The sequence below is a fragment of the Ranitomeya variabilis genome, chromosome 2 (genome assembly GCF_051348905.1).
Source record: "Ranitomeya variabilis isolate aRanVar5 chromosome 2, aRanVar5.hap1, whole genome shotgun sequence".
NCBI lineage: Eukaryota > Metazoa > Chordata > Amphibia > Anura > Dendrobatidae > Ranitomeya > Ranitomeya variabilis.
In genome coordinates, this window is record NC_135233.1 from 922,963,611 (window position 1) to 922,988,004 (window position 24,394).

Consider the following 24,394-nt stretch of genomic DNA (forward strand, 5'->3'; position numbering starts at 1 on the left):
CTAAATAACCCTCTCAGAAATTATCATCGTTGAAAAGTGCCTAATTAGTCTGATCCATAGCTCTCAAGAAAAGCTATATATTGAGTGGAACGACATCGGTGCAAGAACTGTATATTGTATGCTTCATTATGTTCTTATGTTCTTTATTCTTTATTCTTCACTTATATTTGATCTCGTTATATAGATTGCATAAATTCTACTTGTTTATATGTAATTTTGCATTTTAAGATTCACTATAATAGTGTCCATAGTTTTTTATTCTGAATCACTATTCGATATAAATTTGTCTCTGCACGGTCACTTTTAAGTACTGTCACTTTTTATTGTTGTTCAGCAATAAGTATTAGCTACATAATGACATCTGCACCCTTACTTGTGCTGTTGTTGGATGCAGTAAGATCTATTCGGCAATAGCAGGAGAGCGATGTTTCAATTGCATCACGAGTGCGCATGTCTCTGACGTGTGCGCCGTTCGCGGCATCATTTCCGGCGCCTGTTGGTGACGCGTGCGGGTCATTGACGTCACTGGGGATTTCCCCGTGACCCGCACCGCCATATTGGCACCGGGATGATGTGGCTTTTCGGCGCCCACCTGTTCGGCCACATGCGCCATTAAGCATGATAATGAGAGGTGTATTTAAGGAAGACAGAGGGGACTTTTTACTATCAATTTGCCCCCTGAGGAAGCTGTTGTGAAACACGCATAGGGGTGTGTGGCACCCCCATGGATACAGATAAGGGTAAGATCTAAAGGCTGGTCCTATGTCTCTCTCCTTATTGGGTTATAATATCTATATGGTCTAATAAAACTGAAGCCCACAATGGGAAGCTAACTTAGAGATTCAAATGTTGATTTTAGCTACTGTAAGTGTTTTTATTTGAATGCCTATTTCATTATTAAACTGTATGTGAACATAGTTAATCATAAACAAATGAAAAATGAAATTAAAACTTAATTTTTATTTTTTTCAGAAAAAGGTTACATGGGCTGTTTGCAATTATGTTCACTTTATAGCATTCTGCAGACAAATAACAGACATGCTTTAGATTTATATTACTATAACATGAAATCTAACTACCGTATATACTCGAGTATAAGCCGAGATTTTCAGCCCAAATTTTTGGGCTGAAAGTGCCCCCTCGGCTTATACTCGAGTCACGGTCTGTGGCAGGGTCGGCGGGTGAGGGGGAGAGGGCGCTGAGGCATACTCACCTAGTCCCGGCGATCCTGTCACTCCCCCTGCCCGTCCCACGGTCTCCGGGTGCAGCAGCCTCTTCCCCTGAGCGGTCACGTGGGACCGCTCATTAGAGAAATGAATAGGCTGCTCCACCTCCCATAGGGGCGGAGCCGCCTATTCATTTCTCTAATGAAGCGGTGCCGGTGACCGCTGACAGAGGAAGAGGCTGCGGCACCGAACACAGGCAGGGGGAAGGAGCGGGACGCCGGGAGCAGGTAAGTATGTCATATTCACCTGTCCTGGTTCCACACGCCGGGCGCTGTCTCCATCTTCCTGGCGTCTCTCTCTCCTCACTGACTGTGCAGGTCAGAGGGCGCGATGACGCATATAGTGTGCGCGCCGCCCTCTGCCTGATCAGTCAGTGCAGAGAGACGCCGGGAAGATGGCGCCGAGGAGCTGCAAGCAAGACAGGTGAGTATGTGTTTTATTATTTTTATTGCAGCAGCAGCAGCACAGCTATGGGGCAATAATGGACGGTGCAGAGCACTATATGGCAGAGCTATGGGGCAATGGTGCAGAGCACTGTATGGCACAGCTATGGGGCAACGGTGCAGAGCACTATATGGCAGAGCTATGGGGCAACGGTGCAGAGCACTATATGGCACAGCTATGGGGCAGTAATGGTGCAGAGCACTATATGGCACAGCTATGGGGCAGTAATGGTGCAGAGCACTATATGGCACAGCTATGGGGCAGTAATGGTGCAGAGCACTATATGGCACAGCTATGGGGCAGTAATGGTGCAGAGCACTATATGGCACAGCTATGGGGCAGTAATGGTGCAGAGCACTGTATGGCACAGCTATGGGGCAATAATGGTGCAGAGCACTATATGGCACAGCTATGGGGCAGTAATGGTGCAGAGCACTGTATGGCACAGCTATGGGGCAATAATGGTGCAGAGCACTATATGGCACAGCTATGGGGCAGTAATGGTGCAGAGCACTGTATGGCACAGCTATGGGGCAATAATGGTGCAGAGCACTATATGGCACAGCTATGGGGCAATAATGGTGCAGAGCACTATATGGCACAGCTATGGGGCCATAATGAACAGTATGGAGCATCTATTTTTATTTTTGAAATTCACCGGTAGCTGTTGCATTTTCCACCCTAGGCTTATACTCGAGTCAATAAGTTTTCCCAGTTTTTTGTGGCAAAATTAGGGGGGTCGGCTTATACTCGGGTCGGCTTATACTCGAGTATATACGGTAAATATAACTTTGTGTTAACATATTTTATAAAAGAACAAATGAAAAATAATGAAAACTTCGGTTTTTCTTAATTATCTGTAAAAAGGTTGAACAGTTTAATGCATTTTTACTTTGAACACAATAATAAAACAAATGTCCTTTACATAGATATTTTGCACACACAGCACATGTCAGATTTGTTAAATTGCCACAAGAAGATAGACAGAAGCTACATCTCTTCCTTTTTTGGCTGGTAGCTGTGATGGTGGAGGCCGTTGAGTCTCTTTCTTGAGCATGCTGCTGGACACTCTTCACAATGGCTGCTGCTCCTTCACTTCTGTGGTTTACTTTCCTTGCTTCGACATACAGCCTAACTAGGGATTTTCCTAATTCTTCAATAAAAATTATTCTTTTATGCAGCTTGTTTCCGTTCCAATTTGGGGCGATTTCTCTCCATAAAACAAATATGTTGCCTGCTGAAACATCCAGAATGTTGTAAAATATTATCATTGGCCAACAATTAGTTTTGCGTTTGCATGTGTGTGATGATATTGCTTGATCTAGCGTATCAACTGCCCATTTTGTAGCATTATAATTAGTGATGAGCGAACGTGCTCGCCACTACTCGTTACTCGCCCGAGTATCGCTATGCTCGGCGTACTCGGCGAGCAGCGAGCATTTCCGGGATTATTTGGCAGTAACTGCAGTCTCCACCCAGCAGTTTTGGCAGACTTTAGAGACCCAATCACGGTGCAGGGATTGTCTGCCAGGCCATGAAACACCGCAGCCATCTTTGTTGTGGTCATGCAGATATTGGCCTGGCCGCACAGCATCATCCCGAGTATAAGAGACCAGCGAGAGTAGGGAGAGCTGGTGCCGAAATAGGGTCAAAATCGTGGTTTTTAGAGGTAGTGTAGGTTTGCAACTCTTACATCCACAACTACTGAGAAACCAACAGTCCTTTTTAGGGCTAATTTGTGGGTCTCGATATTGCAGTGCTAGGCAGGCAGGGCACAGCATATCCACATCAGTGCAAGGCCTGCAGGCACTGTATGTGCATCTATTGGTCCTACTGCATCCTTCCCAAAGCTCCATAACTGCCTGCTGCTGCAGCTTATTTACTGTCTATATAACTTTTTTTTCCCAAAAAATTTCCCCCCCCCAAAAAAAAGAATGTACAGTCTGTTCTGTCAGACTGAGGCCTGTTGAAAAATTATAGTTTATCAGGCATACATAGAATAGTTGTGTGTGCTACCCTTGGGCCCCTTTTTTTTGAGGGGGTCTTTTAAATTCACCGAAAAAGGCCGCATATATCTGCGTGCTCCAAGTTTGGTCATTGGAGGCCAGTGTATTTTTTTTTGGCTGTCTGATGGTCAAATTCTATACAGCACTATTTCGCCAAAAAAAATTGAAAGCCACAGATTTGCCAGTGTGGTATTTCTGTTACAGCTGTCATATATCTCTGCTCCAAGTTTTGACATTGGAGGCCGGTGTACTTATTTTTGGGCTGTGTGATACTCAAATTCTATACAGCGCTATTTAGCCTAAAAAATTTTTGAAAGGCCACAGATTTGCCAGTGTGTTATTTCTGTTACAGCTGTCATATATCTCTGCTCCAAGTTTGGGCATTGGAGGCCGGTGTACTTATTTTTTGGCTGTGTGATACTCAAATTCTATATAGTGCTATTTCGCATAAATTAAGTTTAAAAAAAATAAAAAATTGAATACCGTCTGTTAGGTCCGGCTGAGGCCTGCCTGGTGTTTCGGTTTGAAAAATCGTAGATTTGCAGGCATACTGATCACATATTATTTTGCTACTAATAAAGACATTTGTGTTGAGCATTTGAAATAGTGCAGTAGTCCATTTAGAATGGGCAAGGCAAGCGGCAAGGGACGGGGAAGTAGATATGATGCTGATGGTGCATCCAGAGGATGAGGCAGTGAGCAAGGTGAAATTGGGCAACAGCAAAGACCCACATCTTCTCACTCGACCTTCCTGTCCCAGTTTCTAGGGGACCGCAGCACACCACTGTTGAAGCCAGAGCAGTGTGAAACAGTTCTTGGTTGGATAGCGGATAATGCTTCCAGTCACTTAGCCACCACCACCACCACCTTGTCTTCCACACAGTCAAGTCTGAGTAGCCGTGAGTGTGGCCAGAATATTCCTCACCCTGATCCTCCTTCCTCCCACCATGCCGAGTGCCCTGAGACAACTGATCCCACACTTGGACACTCTGAAGAGCTGTTCAGTTTTCTATTTCAATATTCAGAAATCTCTGCCGGTCAACTTGAAGTGGGGAAAGAAGAGATTGCATGTAGAGCTGCCAAAAGCTTTGACCAGCCCCGGTCAAATGAAGGCGATGGTGGGAAAGTGTCACAAGAGGTGGCACAATTGCCAGAAAGTCAGGAGGAGGAGCAGGATGCGGATATGGAAGATGAGGTGGTGGATGACATAGTGACTGACCCAACCTGGAAAGGAGGACATGCATAGCGAGGACAGCAGCACAAACGGGGAAGGAGGCATATCCCCCAACAGGCAGGAAGAAGCAGTGTGGTGGCCGCAGACAGAAGGCGTGCATCCGTTCCCCGTAGCACCAACATGAGTGAAGTTTCCATTCCACCTGTGAGATCTTCCCGAGTCTGGCTATTTTTTAAAGACTCTGCCGATAACCCCAAACAGGCCATATGCAGCACCTGTCATGCACGCATCAGCAGGAGTAGCAAATCAACCAGCCTGACAACAACCAGCATGATCAGGCACATGCAAGCAAAGCACCCGACTTTGTGGGCCGAACCCCAGGCTCCAGGACCACTACCTGCTGGTCACACCACTGCTTCTTCCACTGTTTTGCTTAGAAGCCAATCCCCAGTACACCGTGCATGTGAAGATGCCTCTAACCCTGCACCTGTTGTGGCCCACAGTCAAGCACAGGCCACAGTACTCAATTCTAATATTTCTCTTTTGCTTGCGCTAGAAATGCTGCCTTTTAGGATTGTTGAGACAGAAGCTTTCCGCAACTTGATGGCAGCCGTCCCAAGGTACTCAGTCCCCAGTCGCCACTATTTCTCCCAGTGTGCCATATCGGCATTACACCAGCATGTGTCCCACAACATTACCCGTGCCCTCAACAATGCTGTTACCAGGAAAGTCCACCTAACCACGGACATGTGGACAAGTGCTTGTGGCAGGGACGTTACATCTCGCTGGTGGCACACTGGGTTAAGAAAATGGAAGCTGGGACCCAGTCATACCTTGGGATGGAACACATCCTCCCCATGCCAAGGATTTCTGGCCCTACATCAATCAGGGTTGCTCCCACAGTCTACATCTCCTGCACCTACTCCTCCTCCTCTTCATCCTCCATGTCTGAAATCAACACATCAGTCAGAAGCTGGAAGCACTGCAGCACTGCCTCAGCCAAGCGGCAACAGGCTGTTCTGAAGCTAATCTGCATAGGTGACAAACTGCACAATGCAGAAGAGTTGTGGACAGTGCAGAAAGAGCAGTCAGATGTTTGGATGACACCGCTGAACCTACAGGCAGGCATGGTCATGTGTGACAATGGCCGTAAGCTGGTGGCATCTCTGAGGCAAAGTGAGCTCACACACATACCTTGCTTGGCCCATGTGCTGAACCTCATGGTTCAACATTGTCTGAAAAGCTACTCGGAGCTGCTGGATCTGCTAGTAAAAGTACACCGTCTGTCTGCCCATTTCAGAAAGTCAGCTGCAGCTTCAGCTGCCCTTGCCGTGATTCAGCAGCGGTTTCAGCTTCCAGCTCACCTATTATTGCGTGATGTCTCCACACGCTGGAACTCTACGCTGCATATGTTGGAAAGAATTTGTGAGCAGAAGAGGGCCTTTGTTGACAACCAACATCAACAAGGCCGTCGAATTTCAGGTCAGACACCACACATAAGACTTCAGGAGTTGAAATCGATGTCAGACATATGTAACATCCTCCAAAACTTTGAGGACTGCACCAAGATGGTGAGCGGCGATGATGCCATAATTAGCATCATATCCCGCTTCTCAGAATTCTGAAAAAGTCTCTGCTCACAATCAAAGAGGATGCATTGTAGGTGGAGCATGAGGACATGGAGCAAGGAAACATACAGAGGGACTACACTCAGCCCAGCCTCATGTCTTCTCAATGTGGATTGGTAGGCAATGAAGAGGAGGAGAAAGAACAGAAGCTACATTCACGTTCTATAGATGGTACTACAAACACATCTGTATTAGCTTCTGTTCAGCGGGGATGGCCTCAGGACAGGGAGGAGGATGAGGATGAGGAGGAGGAGGACAGCATCGTCAGTAGTCTTGTTGGTGAGGACACGGAAGTCTTGCCTGTTAGCAGTCTGGCACGCATGGCTGACTTTATGTTGCTCTACATTTCACGTGACCCTCGGATTATCAAAATTTTAGGTAACACTCATTACTGGTTGGTGACACTTCTAGACCCACGCTACAAGGAGAACTTTCAATCTCTTCTGCCTGAGGCAGAGAGGTGTACTAAAATGTTGCAGTACCACAGGGCCCTTGTAGCGGAAGTACTCCAAGCGAGAGAGACAGAAGTAAAATCTAGCTCAGGCAGGGGAACAATGGCCAAGTTCTGGGACAATTTTCTCAGACCCTCCCATCGTGGCGGCACAGAGGCAAGGGGTGCTGTCACAAGAAGTGCAAAGTTTGGGAAAATGTTGAGGGAGTACCTTGCAGATCGTACAAACATCCTCCGTGATTCCTCTGTGCCTTTTAATTATTGGGTATCCAAGCTGGACACGTGGCATGAACTGGCTCTCTACGCCTTGGAAGTCCTGGCCTGCCCTGCTGCTAGCATTCTGTCAGAGCGGGTTTTTAGTGCCACTGGTGGAATTATCACAGATAAGCACATCTGCCTGTCAACTGAAAATGCTGACAGGTTGACTATTACAAAAATGAACAAGGCCTGGATTTGCAAAGACTTCTGTACACCACCATGTGAAACCAGCGAAACATAACCAGAAATACATTCTCTCTTTTGAGGAGGTGTATTCTCATGCACCTCTTCACAACCTCACATGGGTATACGCTTCCACATTTGGTCTGTTTGTTGTTCTCCTCCTCCTTATCCTCATCCTCATCATCCAGAACCACTAGATGACCAGGGTGAACGTGCTCAGTACAGTTATAGGCCCGTGATTTTTGGGCACGGGGCCTGTGAAGGCACTATTTAATTTTATAAAAACAGGACTGTCATGGTTCCCAATGGCAAGGGAACGTAAGAAACATATAAGTAACGAACGAGCTCTCGGGTGATGGAAACTCGAGTTGACCGTGAGCTAAATCTACCACACAACTAACAGTAGCCAGGGAGCATACCTACGGCTTCCTATATGCCACGCGCCAGCCGGAGGACTAACTACGCCTGGTAGAGGAAGAAACAGACCTGGCTTACCTCTAGGGAAATACCCCAAAAGATGATAGCAGCCCCCCACATGTAATAACGGTGAATTAAGAGGAAAAGACATACACAGTATGAAAGTAGATTTAGCAAAGAGAGGTCCACTTACTAGATAGCAGAAGGATACAAAAGAGGACTTCACGGTCAACTGAAAACCCTTTCAAAAACCATCCTGAAATTACTTTAAGACTCCTGTGTCAACTCATGACACAGGAGTGGCAATTTCAGCCCGCAAGAGCTTCCAGCTACAGAGAATTACAAAAACTGCAAACTGGACAAAAGGTACAAAACAAAAGGACAAAGTCCACTTAGCTGATCAGCAGACTAGTAGCAGGAACATGCAACCGAAGGCTCTGGTTACAATGATGACCGGCAAGGAAATGACTGGAGAGCAAGGCTAAATAGGAAACTCCCAAACACTGATGGAAGCAGGTGAACAGAAGAAGCAAAGTGCAAACAAGTCACCAGTACCACCAGCAACTACCAGGGGAGCCCAAAAAGCGGATACACAACACAGGACCCCACATTGGGGAATTGGGCATTACATTAATTGGGCCTACTTCTTAACTCAGTCTCCTGCAATCTGTCCTGTACCTGGCAGTAGATAACCAGGGTGAACATGCTCTGTACGGTGCATGTTGGCAAAGGGGGCTGTGATGGCATTCTTTTATTTAAAAAAAAGGATTTTACATTGGGGAATTGGGCATGACATTACATTGGGCCGACTTCTTAACTCGGTCTCCTTCAATCTGTCCTTTACCTGCCAGTAGATCTCCAGGGTGAACGTGCTCTGTATGGTGCATTTTGGCCAAGTGGCCTGTGATGGAACTCTTTTATTTTTTTAAAAAAGGATTTTACATTGGGAAATTGGGCATGACATTACATTGGGCTGACTTCTTCACTCGGGGTCCTGCAATCTGACCTGTACCTGCCAGTATATCACCAGGGTGAACGTGCTCTGTATGGTGCATGTTGGCCAAGGGGCCTGTGATGGCACTCTTATTTTTAAAAAAAGGATTTTACATTGGGGAATTGGGCATGACATTACATTGGGCTGACTTCTAAACTCAGTCTCCTGGAATATCACTTGTACCTGCCAGTAGTTCTCCAGGGTGAACGTGCTGTGTACGGTGCATTGTGGCCAAGGGGCCTGTGATGGCACTCTTTTATTAAAAAAAAAAAGAATTTTACAATGGGGAATTGGGCATAGCATTATATTGGGCCTACTTCTTAACTCAGTCTCCTGCAATCTAAAATGTACCTGCCACTAGATCTCCAGGGTGAACGTGCTCAGTACTGTTATAGGCCGTAGAAGTTTGGGCTAGAGGCATGCGATGGCACCAGTGTATTTTTAAAATAGGTACCCCCATTGGGGAATTGTTTGTCAGATCATGCACTGCATTAAAAGTCTCAGAGACCCACACCACTACATTGGCCCTAATTCTTAACTCTGTCTCCTGCAATGTCTCTTCCTTATCTCCGATGACTTGACCAGGATGCACGTGCTCAGTACTGTTACAGGCCGGTGAATTTGGGGCAAGTGGGCTGTAATAGCACTATATTTTTAAGTCCAAAAAGGACAACACATTGGGGAATTGGCATGACATTTCTTTGGGCCTACTTCTTAACTTGGTCTCCTGCAATCTGTCCTGTACCTGCCAGTAGATCAACAGGGTGAACGTGGTCTGTACGGGGCATTTAGATCTATGGGGCTGTGATGGCACTAATTTAATCAGTCCAAAAAGGACCCCACATTGGGTAATTGGGCATGGCATTCCATTGGGCCTACTTCTTAACTCTGTCTCCTGCATTGTCTCTTGAATAACTGCCACTAGATCACCAGGGTGAACGTGCTTTGTATTGTTATAGGCCAGTGAAGTTTGGTCAAGGGGGCTGTGATGGCACTAGTCTATTTTTACAAAAGGTACCCCCATTGGTGAAACCACATCCTTGTTGGCAAACACTTCATAACATTTGTGTACCTTAAAGAGCTCACTTGAAAAGTTCCTTTTTGTGTTGCCTGGTTGCTAACATTGGACACAATACACTTCATATAAATTTGATAAAGCAATGCTGTTACTTTGCCTCAGTAGTTCATTAAAAATAAAGCTTTGTACACTATATTTGTTTCTCTCCTTGTGAGCCTTAACTTTGTCTGCCTCAAATGTACAAATGGAGAATATACAAATGGCGATTTGTAAACAAGATTGAAATACTGTATACCGAATGCATTCAGACAATCACATAGCTTCATTTCTTGTAAAAAAAATTAGAGATGTGACAGACCATGCTCATAGTGACACAATCTTGTTAAATGTTTGTTTATTCACTTCACAAACAGTTCTAAGCCTCTATATGTTTGCTGTTTGTCATTGTAAAACATTAAGGTTTACTGAAACTATGCCGGTGGTGGTTTGATCTAAATCCTTGTGGCTTTTATTTTCTAGGCGTTTATGGCCGCTCATCTGATGACTCCATGATATTTCAGTTTCATCCAACCTTGAAAAGTGGCCACTTGAAGGTGTGGGTGAAACTAGAGTTACTACATAGTGTAAATCACTATATAAGACCAAAGAAACATGACTAAGACAGATGCCAAAACTGGGGTACCTCTACATGTACAGTGTGCTGATACCTGCATTATTGGGGACGCCCATGCAGTTTAGGTAATCTCCCAGGAGTTTGCTGTCTTGGTGTTGCTTCTCTGATATTCCAGAAGGATGATGTTTAAAAGCTTCTTGGTGATGATCTAACTATACTGTATGTAGTTAATCTTCATATATACGTAATCACTATATTTATTTAATCCTTATATGTACTTATTAACCTGTGTATGTTAACACATACAAAAGTGTACGCACTTACACTATTCAATCATACTATTCCTTGAATTTTGTAGTTTGCAATAAAATTGCCTTGTATTGCAAGTATTTGCCTTTTTTAAAGCCGTATCTGAACCTTAGTGTTAAAAACATGTCAAATAAAATTGTAAAATTCTCCTGTAAATAATTGTGCAAAGAGGGAACATCATACCATTAAAAAATATGAGTGAATTTTCCTGGGCCCATCCAGTATGTGGGTTCCAAGGCCTAATGGGGTGCATATGACTGACTATGCAGCAGGGCTGGCCTTGCCACCAATGTGTAAAACCAAGGAGTACGGGAGTACAAAATACATATTGTGAAGTGGATTTTCATGGGTGCATCAAGTACGTGAGTTCCAAGACCTAATGGGGTGTATATGACTGACTATGCAGCAGGGCAGGCCTTGCCGCGAATGTATAAAACAAAGGAGTATGGAGCACAATATGCATATTGTGAAGTGGATTTTCCTGGGCCCATCCAGTATGTGGGTTCCAAGGACTAATGGGGTGCATATGACTGACTATGCAGCAGGGCAGGCCTTGCTGGCAATGGGTAAAACCAAGGAGTACGGCAGTCCAAAATGCATATTGTGAAGTGGATTTTCATGGGCACATCCAGTATGTGGGTTCCAAGGCCTAATGGGGTGCATATGACTATGCAGAAGGGCTCACATTCCTGCCAATGTATAAAAATGGAGTATGGAGCACAAAATGCATATTGTGAAATGGATTTTCCTGGGCCCATCCAGTATGTGGGTTCCAAGACCTAATGGAGTGCATATGACTGACTATGCTGCAGGGCTGGCCTTGCCGCCAATGTGTAAAACCAAGGAGTACGGGAGTACAAAATTCATATTGTGAAGTGGATTTTCATGGGCACACCCAGTATGTGGGTTCCAAGGCCTAATGGGGTACATATGATTGACTATGCAGCAGGGCAGGCCTCGCTCACAGTGTGTGAAACCAAGGAGTACAGGAGTACAACATGCATATTTTGAAGTGGATTTTTATGGGCACATCCACTATGTGGGTTTCAAGGCCTAATGGGGTGCATATGACTGACTATGCAGCAGGGCTGGCCTTGCCACCAATGTGTAAAACCAAGGAGTACAGGAGTACAAAATGCATATAGTGAAGTGGATTTTCACGGGCACATCCAGTATGTGGGTTCCAAGGCCTAATGGGGTGCATATGACTATGCAGCAGTGCTCACCTTCCTGCCAATGTATAAAACAAAGGAGTATGGAGCACAAAATGCATATTGTGAAGTGGATTTTCCTATGCCCATCCAGTATGTGGGTTCCAAGGCCTAATGGGGTGCATATGACTGACTATGCAGCAGGGCAGGCTTTGCCGCCAATGTATAAAACAAAGGAGTATGGAGCACAAAATGCATATTGTGAAGTGGATTTTCCTATGCCCATCCAGTATGTGGGTTCCAAGGCGTAATGGAGTGCATATGACAGACTATGCAGCAGGGCTGACCTTGCTGGCAATGTGTAAAACCAAGGAGTACGGGAGTACAAAATGCATTTTGTGAAGTGGATTTTCATGGGTCCATAGACTATGTGGGTACCAAGGCCTAATGGGGTGCATATGATTGACTATGCAGCAGGGCTGGCCTTGCCACCAATGTATAAAACAAAGGAGTATGGAGCACAAAATGCATATTGTGAAGTGGATTTTCATCAGCCCATCCAGTATGTGGGTTCAAAGGCTTATTGGTGAGCATATGGATTAGTAGCAGGGCAGGCCTTGAATTCAATGTAACACTTTTTCAGGAGTTCCCCCTGGATATCTTATGACAGGGGTATTCTGGTGCATCGTAATTCTTGGCAGCCCATCCACTCACAGCACAGGCTACAACAGCTTATGAGACCCACTGTTTCACAATGGCCCTCTAAGAAGATTAATGTGGCTTGATGCACCAGTAAAAATAGGCCCTGTGACTTTAAGAGTCCCTCCTTCGTAAATGAAACAAGATGGGTCTGCTTATGTGTCACACACCACATGGCCAGCTAGGGGTGTTAAATGTTACAATGACATTTCCCAGTGAATGCATTTGTAGTGGTTGAAAGCAATGTTAAAGTTTAAAAACGCTTCAAAAATGCGTCGTCTGAACTAAGCCTAAGTGGGAGAGGGAATTTTCGGTCTGGGGTGAAATATTTGGCCTTACAGGCAAGTCATTAACCTGCAAAGGATGTACCTTGACATATTTCCAAGCAAAACCCGTTTTGGTTTTGTTTTCATGTGTTTTTTGTGGCACCCGGGAAAAATGGTATGAATCTCGGAAAAAAATGATTAAGGCTGTGAACTAGGAGTCATGAATGCTTCCAGGGGCGATCCCCATGAGGTCCATGTGTCATTTGAGAAGTGTTTTCATCATTTTCAAAAGTTTTTAGACCTTAAAAGGACCCCCGGTGGGATTGCAGTAAAAATACTCGGGTCTCCCATAGACTTACATTGGGCTCGTTGTTCTGGCCAAGTACCTGAGTATTCCAATTTGCTCTACCCGAACAACGAGCACCCGAACATTGTAGTGCTCGCTCATCACTAATTATAATCTAATATCATATCTGGCTTTCTGTGGGATATCGTCTTCTGAATCAGAGGCGTTGACAAGCTCTTCCAATTCAGCGTCAGTCAGTAGACGTTTTCGAAACATTTTTATCCAAATTTGGAAATTCTGCACAGTCACAACTTGTACGGGGTAGAGTCAACACTATGAATTAAAAATAAAAACTATATAAATAAATAACAATAAAATAGAAAAAATCTATAACCAGTTTCACAAATAAAAAAGCTTTTACACTACAATAAGGGCCCCATCGTGTTTGTGATGTTGCAGCATCGCAATCGCAGGGTGCAACTGTGTGTGTGTGATAGGGCCCTAAAACAGACCCTGTTCAAATCTGTACTCAATGCTCATCCATGCAATCAATATATCACAGCAGTGAGAATACACCACCTCCTAGACAAACATTCAATCTTCACAAGCCTAAGGCTAGGTTCACATTGCGCTAGGTGAGTCCGTCTAACGGACATGTTTTTAAGTAGTGAAAACGCAATGTAACAGACATTGAAACGCACCCATAGACTTGCATTGTCTGACGCATCGTGACATTACGTCACATTTCATTTTTTTATGACGGACCTTGGAACGCGGCTTGCAGCGTTTTCGGGTCCTGTCAAGCAAACGCAAGACTAACGGAAGCGTTAATTATGCCATTGAAGGCTATTGCAAATGCAGCCAAACGCAAATCAGGTGAAATTCCCAAATAAAACCATACGTTTGAATTGCGTTTGAGGGTGGTCCATGTGGTCATGTGACAGGAAATATAATTTCAGCCATTTTTAGGAGGAGTGACACTACTACACAGTTTCCAGATGCCTGCAGCGCATTGTGAGAGTGTATTGCAAGAGATCATAGGCAATGTAAGTACAATTCTATGTATTATTATATATCTCTGTATACATCATGGGAGTGTGTAGTGCCCATCGGATGTGTGTTTGCTAAAAATGTATTGTTTTGTTTGCACACAGATGTCGGATAGTGAGGCAAGCAGCAGCAGCAGCAGGGTGTCTGCCATGTTTTCTTCGCAAAAGGTAGGCTTGCACTTTAAAAAGCCACAATAATGTTGTTGTTTGTCACTCCAGTGTATTGAGGTAAGCACGTGTATAATCATGTTTTTATTGCAAATAGGAGTCATCGGAGCTCGAGGCTGCTAGCCCCCCCCCCAAGAAACAGACCAAAGGGACAAAGGTACATGGCACACATTTTGTGGTTTTCACGCATAAATTTATTGATACAAGAATTGTAATTTTTTTTTTTTTTTAACTACAACATAGGTTGTTGAACAAGAAGGACAGAGGAAAAAAAAGCAGCCTCGCCGCCTGTCATCGCCACACCTCCCAGTGGTAAATATCACGCTATTAATGTTCCTTTTTGACACAAAAAAAACAACAAAACCTTTCCCTTTTTTTTGTATTTAAAAATCTACTTTTTTTAGTATGTAAAAAAACTAATCAAACATATCCACTATTTATCTACTATCTATCCACTATCTATCTACTATCTATCTATCCACTATTTATCAACAATCTATCTATCCACTATGTATCTACTATATCTATAAACTATCTATCTACTATCTATCAACTATCTATCTATCTATCTATCTATCTATCTATCTATCTATCTATCTATCTATCTATCCATCCAGTGAAATTTAACCTTTCAATATAACGTTTTGTGTTTACATAGTCCAAGCCGCCCAGCAAAAAAAAAAAAAGGATTGTGGTTGACGAAGAGCGCTTGGACATTCATAACGAGACGCTGATCAATTTAGTGGAAGCCAATCCATCCATGTGGGACTAAAGCAACAGCTCCCACCACGACATAGTCAAAAACAGGAAGTAGTGGGATAAAATTATATGCCATTTTGACCCACGATACATGGAAAAGTCGGCATCCTCTAAGAAAAAAATCGGTAAATATTGTTGAACTTAACTTGCAAAATGTAAAGATTGCAAACAGTCAAACATTTTTTTTTATATTTTTTTTTTAAAAATCTACAAAATCTACTAAAAAACTTACTAAAAAAAAATTATTTATCTACTATCTATCTATCCACTATCTATCTACTATCTATCTATCTATCTATCTATCTATCTATCTATCTATCTATCTATCTATCTATCTATCTATCTATCTATCCACTATTTATCAAATATCTATCTATCAACTATCTAACAACTATCTATCTATCCACTATCTATCTATCTACTATCTATCCATCTATTATCTATTTATCTAATTTTTTTTTCTTTAAAGCCGATGCTGTCCATACCCGTTGGAGATCGATTAGGGATCGCTTTGTACGTGACTTCCGCAACAGCCAAACCACACCCAGTGGATCTGGTGGCAAACGGGTCACCCCATATGTGCATTATGAGCAATTGCTCTTTCTGCAAAAAACTGTGTCGAATCGCTCGTAAGTAGTGTTGAGCATTCCGACACCGCAAGTATCGGATATTTGCTGTATCGGAATTCCGATACCGAGATCCGATACTTTTGTGGTATCGGGAATCGGAATCGGAAGTTCCCAGTGTATGGTTCCCAGCGTCTGAAGGAGAGAAAACTCTCCTTCAGGCCCTGGGATCCATATCCATGTAAAAAATAAAGAATTAAAATAAAAAATAGGGATATACTCACCCTCGGACGCGCCCTGGTAGTAACCTAGAAGTTCCTAGAAGGGAATTTAAGACCTGAGGGATGACGTCGCGGCTTGTGATTGGTCGCGTGGCGGTTACATGAGCGGCACGCGACCAATCAGAAGCCGTGATGTCATGGAAGGTACTGAACGCGCTCATTTTAAGCAAAGAAGGCTGCCGGTTCACAGCGGTAAGGTCCAGGCTGCGTCGGAGAGGTGAGTATATCAATATTTTTTATTTTAATTCTTTATTTTACACATTAATATGGATCCCAGGTCCTGAAGGAGAGTTTCCTCTCCTTCAGACCCTGGGAACCATCAGAGATACCTTCCGATACTTGAGTCCCATTCACTTGTATTGGTATCGGGTATCGGTATCGGATCAGATCCGATACTTTGCCGGTATCGGCCGATACTTTCCGATACCGATACTTTCAAGTATCGGACAGTATCGCTCAACACTACTCGTAAGTAAAAAGATTTTTTAGGTGTTTGAGACAAAATAGTTTAAAATAAAATAATTAACTGTTTTTTTTTGGTTACAGAATGATATGCAGTACCGCTGCGCCTAGAGAGGCAGAGGAACCTGAGCCATCTCCACTGGAACCAAGCCAGCAGACGGGCGCTGAAGATGTGTCTGGCATGAGCGAGCCACGATCTGTGGAGAGAAGTACAGTGTCTTCTGGTGTCAGTGCCCATTTGCAAGCACAGCGTGGACGCAAGCGAGCATCCCAAAAAGATGAAGCTGATGCAATAATTGACGATGGACTCCAATGGGTAGAGGATATGTGTCGCAGTGAACACAGAGACCTGAGGCAGGAAATTACGGACTTGCAATCCCATGAGTCTGTATATGCAGCCAATGAGTGGAAGCTCCTGATTTTGTCCTATGTGCCTGTAGCTCAAAATATCCCGGCACACAGAAACATTATGTTTAGGCAAAGACTGAATGACCTACTTGAGGAAGTTGTGGGCCCCCAGGAACCCACTTCATCGAGAACAAGAAGCATGGACATGCCGGCCTACAACCCACAATACAGAGGCCGGGGTGAACCAAGCATGGAACAGCAGAGGCAATGTAGCAGTCCATCGTACAGTTGGGCAGACAATACGCCAGCACAGTATCACAGTCTATAAGTACTGTCACCAACCTGTTTCAATTTCATAGTTTACATTTTTTGTGTTTAATTTCATTTCAGCCAATTTTTTGTGTATGGTTTTGTTCATGTCTATGGTATATCATATGTTAAAAACGTCTAGCAACACTGCGTTTGAAAAATTTTCTAACATTTATAGTGAACTGTTACTTGAAAATTTCATATTCTTGTATGGCTTTAACTTTTTACACTACATAATATGACTTTAACTTTTAACACTAGATAAATAAGGTTATGGGAACTCAAACAAACACAAATTGCCCCACACATTTCACCAATAACATCAGGCTATAACATCAGGTTTCAACATTTTCACACGTGTATGTCTTGCCATGGAACAAGGCCTTCATGTGTGAAGTAACTAGCAAATTGATCACGAATCCTCATAATTTCAACTGTAGACCGAACAGCAGTCGAATCTATGCTGATGAGGTTCGACTCACAGTCATCGGGGTCAACCACCTGGGGTTCATGTCTTGAAACAAAATTGTGCAGACAGATGCATGCCTTCACTACACGGTCCACATTTTCAGGTTGCAGTTGCATGCAAGTTAGTAGGATTCGCTATTTTAAGGTCAAAATACCAAAGGCACACTCCACATAACGTCTTGCCCAGCTCAAGCGATAATTAAAAATGCGTCTTGTGGAGTTTAGAGTACGGCTTGAGTACGGCTTTAGAAGATTTTGTCCAAGTTGGAACGCCTCATCCCCAACTAAAACATAGGGCAAACTTGGGCCTTCGGTCCCTGGAAGAGATCGTGCTGAGGGTATGTTGAAGTTGCTGCTGTACAAACATCTCCCCATGTTGGAGTCTCTGAAGACTCTGGAATCGTTCGTCCGTCCATACGCACCAATATCCACAGCAACGAAATGGTATCTAGCATCCGCAATAGCCATCAATACAATAGAAAAGTATTTTTTATAGTTATAGTATAGTGATCCACTATGCACTGGTTTCTGAATATGAATGTGCTTGCCGTCCACGGCACCAATGCAATTGGGGAAATTAGCCACATCCTCGAAATGTTGGGAAATCGCTAGCCACATTTCTGTTGTCGGGGTTGGTAGCACAAGTGGTTGCAAGTTGTTCCAAATGGCATCACAAGTTTCCTGAACCAGTTGGCAAATGGTTGTCTTCCCAAGTCTAAATTGAAAATGCAGTGACGCAAAAGATTCTCTGGTAGCCAGATATCTGTCGGCAATCACAAAAAAAAAAAAAAAAAAAATATTGTTAGGATTTTAAAGGACAACTAACAAAAAGACTAGTTAAAATGGAATAATACAATTGCCAAAATGTACATAATTATGCCCCACGATAAATTACATGTTGTCTTTATCAATAGAAGAATGTTCAAATAAATTATAATTACCTTAGAGTCACCACTAAACGTTGCTCCACACAAATGCTTTCACAGAAAGTGCTGCACTGATGATGTATCTCATCCTTCACATGCGAGAGCAAAACATCAAATGTCTCAATGGACATCCGTAGATAACGTTGGAATTTGGAGGGATGATCCCGAAGCTGAACATACAGGGTGTGAAAGGCACCATATGTATTCCGTAAGAAATTCACTTCATGGATCCAAAATCTCCTTTGAGAAATACGCTTTCTCTGCTGAAGTCGCAACCGCATTAAGCAAAATCTAACGAGCTCAGACACAAACATCTTGCTAGCAGAAGTTCACTCAATGCTTTCAAAATGGAGAATATGTATGCACCCACATCCGACGCTGACAAAAGAAAAAAACAAAAAAAAGAGAACAACTTTATTGACAGTGCCAAACGCAGACAAACGGATGCTTCACGAACGGACATCAGAATGACATAAACGCAGTCACGTGCGTTAACGCAAGCGTTAACGTGAAGCCAAATTTTCAACAAATTTGGCTCTTTTCTGTACATGCGAATCTAGCCTTAGGGTACCTTTAGATGGGCACACATTAGCTTACACCATGACACAGTAATCAAAAAATGGCTTTACAATGCAATCTAAAGTACAGAATTTAATAATTTAAGAATAACATCATAGCTTATCTGCTACATACCTGTAAAGTTGTGTATTCACAGCTCAGTGTCCTCTCTCACAGAATCCAGTGTCTTCTCTCTCAGGACTGAAAGTGAAACTAATTGAGTCCTCTCTCACAGAATTGAAAAAAAAATGACTGGATGAGTACTTGCTCACTGATAAGGACAGGGAAACCTCCACCCTTTTGAATAATGAGATGAAGTACACAGGAAAACAAATAAATGTTGCAGGCAGAAACAATTAGTGACACGCATCCGGTCAGGGTGCATCTAGGGGATGTCTCCTACATTTGCAAACAGGTAAATATCAGCTGGCTATATTTGGGACTTATTTAAGTCTGCAGCACATACTTTTGCTTACTTCCTTCTCAATTATCATGTGTCTGCTTTGGCCATTTCTATTTTTGCACTCGCACTTTACTTAGATTTATCTAGTATTTACCTCTCTTTGAGAACAAATTTGTTAACTGTAATTTTTCTCTCATTTGTGGCATTCATATATGCGGCTTGAAATTTTTGTGGTATATTAATTTTGTTATCTATCCATTTCGATATATTTTTCGCATGCTAAACACATTACTTTGCAATCTGTGTTGTCCCCTGGTTCAGGGCCCCCTCTTTTGGTATTCTGTTTCCCACTCTACCTCACGTTGTTGTATATCCTTTAATAGAATATTATTATATATCAAAATATTGGACACTGTATCATTTTTTCTTTGTTTATGGCTTTAATCTCTGAGTTTTCCATTGGATTGCTCATCTGGTGTACATATAGTGGTGATGGTACAATAACCCCCCCCCCCTTTTTTTTTTATGGATTTATATGTATACCTTGCCTTGAGACTTTTATCTTTAATGGCTGTGGTTATTGCATGGCGACTCCAATCTGTTGGCCACGAAAATGCAGCCTTTCTGCCTTATGAATACAGATGGTTTCTGAAAGCTGATGCCCGTCACAGTCCCCCCAATACCAGTTGCCCAGTCACCATTACTTCTCTAAGAAAGATGTGTCTGCACTACAGCAGCAAGTCGCAGACAACATCACCCATTCCCTCAAGAAATCTATATCTGTCAGGTTGCATTTCAACAATGACACCTGGACGAGCAAGGATGGACACAGGAGTTACATCTAGATGACAGGGCACTGGGTGACTCTGGTGGCTGTAGGGGCAGTCGGGAAAGGGGCTGCTCCACAAGTCTTTCAATCCCGAAGGCTTGCAGGGCACTTGGGGATGGAGAAATAAACCACTGCACACCATAAGATGGATAACTAACCTACTAGCCAATAGGGGTTGGACAACTAAACTACTAAACAGCTAGGGTTGTTGGAACTAAACCACTGCACACTATACAATGGATAACTAAACTAATAGACAACAGGGGTTGGAGAACTAAAGTACTAAACAGCTATGATTGTAAAAATAAACAAATTAACACCAGAATGTGGAGAACTAAACTAATAGACAACAGGGATTTAAGAAGTAAACTACTAAACAGCTTGGGTTGGAGAATTAAACTATTACACACCAGGAGGTGAAGAATTAAAACAGTAGACAGCAATTCCTCCACCACTGTCCCAGCCTGGATGCGCTGCTGCAGAAACTACTGGCATGCTGACTTAACTATTCTACTTCAATTGGAAATAGAGATCTTCCGGACTAACGGTTAACCGGTTGATATGCGATATGACCACACCATAGGCTTAAACGCTGCACATGTTGCAGTGACTCTGGCAGCAGCATTGAGACCTGGCGCAGTATGACATTTTTCATAGCCTGGCACAAGGGACGTGGTGCAATTCACACTTGCTTAGTGGATACTGGTCCTCTGCACGTTTTCTTAATGGCTACTAAGATGGTTAGTGGTGATGCCATCATCAGCATCCGTATTACTGTCATCTACATGCTGGAGCCCATTTTAAATAGTGTTGGTGAGGAGGTGGTGGTCCTGGAGAAGAGGAGGAAACAGAGGATGATACCTTTAGGGTTAACAATATCTATAAGTTCAGGTTTGTTGTCTCACAGATATTTGCCATGAGAGGAACAAATGGAGAAGAACCATAAAAATGACGAGAAGGAAGAGTTGATGGACGCACAACATTAAGGAGATGAAGACCATAATAATTCCCTCTATGTTGTCCGTGTTTGTCAAGAGGGGATGGAGGAAAAAAAGCTTAAGTATTATCCAGGGACCAATAAACTGTGGAGTTGGACCTCATGAAAGAGACTAAACCTATGAGTGTCTTCTTGCAGCACTATCTGCAACATAATTATTTCTCGTGTGGTTATGATTCCAAATAGTGCTGACTACTGGGTTGGTTGCCAGTGTGTTCTATCCACAATACAAAAGTAAATTTTGCCTGATGCTTCTCCCCTGGAAATGGACATGCCCATGCTGCAGTATCAAAATATGCCGGAAGACAATCTTGACAGAGATTTTCCCCAACACAGCAGTGAGGCACATAGTTTGCATCGCAGTGATAGCATTTAAACCACAGGAACGTTCAGTTGTCAATGCAAAAACATTAGCTGATTTGCAGAGTTTGTATGTTCTACCCATGTCTGCGAGGGTTTACTCCGAGTAATTATTTTTCTACCCACGCTACAAAGACATACAGATAGTAAATTTAGATTGTGAGACCCAATGGCGACAGTGCCAGTAATGTCTATAAATATCTGTAAAGCGAATGTTGAATTATAGGTGCTATATAAATGATTAAAAAAAATTAAAGTGATGCTCATCCACACTCAAATTGCACCTATATCAGTTTCATAGATTACTATTGTGAGAAAAATGTAAGGATAGTAACATGGGTAGATGACTCAAAGACAGTGGAGGACAGTCGTTATCGGAGGCCTACTGATACAGGCAACACATATGACTCGATAACCGGACTCCCATGGATTGTTTTGTTTCCCGGCAGTGATCCGGAGGATACTGTACCTTGTATTCTGTGTCAGTGTGGATATTAAAACATGTTTGCTGTGCACTTTTCCTGTGGTCACTGTCTGTCACAGTGAACTAACCCCGCTGCACTACAGTTGGCTGGAGAATGCGGGCAGTGTGAATTGAGGCACACCCCAATGTCAGCTGCATGTCTGTCATTAGGCCTGCCACACTGCAAGCCAGTCAAGCGGATAAAATGGAAGAAATCCTGAGGCAGCTGGTCCTCATGCAGCAACAACAGCAACAGACCAATAATCTGTTGCTACAGCAAATTTTAGCCATGCGTGAGGCACCTCTAGCACCGACCCCGTACCGCCACGAGGCCTGAGACAACGCCCACTCCAATTTAAGGAAGCTGAGTCCAGAAAACGATGTGGAAGCTTTACTCACCATCTATGAGTGCATGGAAGAGAATGAGAAACTGCCAAGATCCCAGTGGGCTGAAGTGGTGGCTCTGTTCCTGAGGAGGGACGCGCTAAAAGCCTTCTTTGACCTCAGTCAGAAGGACACCTATTAGTATGCCAAGCTAAAAGGTGGGATCTTTGCCTAACTGTGGGTTAATACCTACTTGAGAACTCAACAGGTGTTTTCATGGACTTTTATGGAAGCCCAGCCTGCCCAGACTCAGGTTTATGACTTGTTACAGCTTGTGAAAAGGTGGACACGACCTGAGACTTTTACCCTGGCAGAGATGGTGGAAAGGGTGGTGGTCGACAGGCTGGTGAGAGATCTGCCAGCAGCCATACAGCATTGGGTGGGGCAAGGGGACCCGAAACTCTGGACCAGGTGGTGGGACTGATTGAGCAATACATGGCCACTCAGGACTTTATACGGGACAAGGCTCCATTACGGCTATCACGTTGGGCCCACCAAGCCAGGAGCCTGGAAAAAATCCATGTCCCTCTACTTGGGCCAATCAGGACTGAGCCTGTACCGAGGGAGTATCCCAAAGGGAGAGTGAAAACAGACCCGTGTCCCCTAAGTCGGCCCCAAGGTCTAGTCGCGCTGCAGCTATCAAGTGTTGGAGGTGCCAGGGCCCTGGATATGTGGCTGCCAACTGCCCCCTAACAGCTGAACCCATGGACTGTGGGTATACTTGCCATTTGTTTGTGTATGCCCAGCCAGTCTGCACCGCCACTACAGGCACTGATGGTACCGAACCCTAGCCCTACAAGGTACTATTTAACAAGTATCAGATGGACGCTCTCTTGGACGTGGGGAGCTTGGTGACTCTGGTACATGGGTCCCTTGTTGCTGGGGACAACCCCAATGGATGGAAGGTGAGGGTGGTATGCATTCATGCGGAACTCCAAGAGTACCTGACTGCAGAGGTTACGTTTTCCACTCCGTGTGGAGAGATAAGACATGTGGTGGGAGTGTTAAAGACTCTTCCATATGGGACTGCATTGGGAATAGACTTACCCCTGTTCTGGTCAATGTGGAAGACCAGGGTTAACCCTCCCAAGGTATATGATATTCCAGGCACAGAACGTGAAGATCCCGAGTCAGGGATACCTGCCGTAGGGTTTGCCAGCATAAAGTTAGAGTGCAACCCTGAAAGATTTTCCCTAGAGGTATTGGCAGGAGAGGTTGAGGAGACACCACTGATCCCCGAGCTGGAAGTGTTTCCTGTAAAGTTCGGGACAGCTCAGCTGCAGGATCCCACCCTTGCTCGAGCATGAAAAAGGGTGATAGAGTATCATGTAGTGGCTCAGCAACCAGGTCTCATGTCGGACGCTGTTCACACTAGCCAAAAAAGAAAGTCTAGCACTCAACTTCGGTAAACGTGAGAAAGATGCTTTTTATTGTGTAGCACTCGAAACGTTTCAGTCCTATTGTGGACTTTCATCAGTCACGTGCCAGTGTAGGCTTGTGGGAACAGGCAGCTGGTGGTGTATTATCATTTGTCATATTCCTCCTTCCTATATTTGTATTTGTTTTGCCCTGTGCACATTATAGTGTATTCCTGTGTGTCTGCGGCGTGGTGCGTTTTTCAGTTTTCCCTGTCTGTGCTTTCTGTGGGGATTGGTGTGTGGTCTCTTGGTGGTTGTAGATTACGCCACCCAGTACCCAGAGGTCATTCCACTTCGGTACACCTCCGCTATACTTATCGCCCAAGAGTTGTTTGCCATGTTCTGTCACCTTGGGCTACCAAAGGAGATCCTTGCTGATCAAGGGACTCCTTTTATGTCCAAGGTGACAAAGGAACTGTGCATGCTTCTAAAAATAAAACAGTTGCACATGTCGGCTTACCATCCCCAGACTGACAGGTTAGCTGAGCGTTTTAACAAAACTCTCAAATAAATGTTGAAGAAA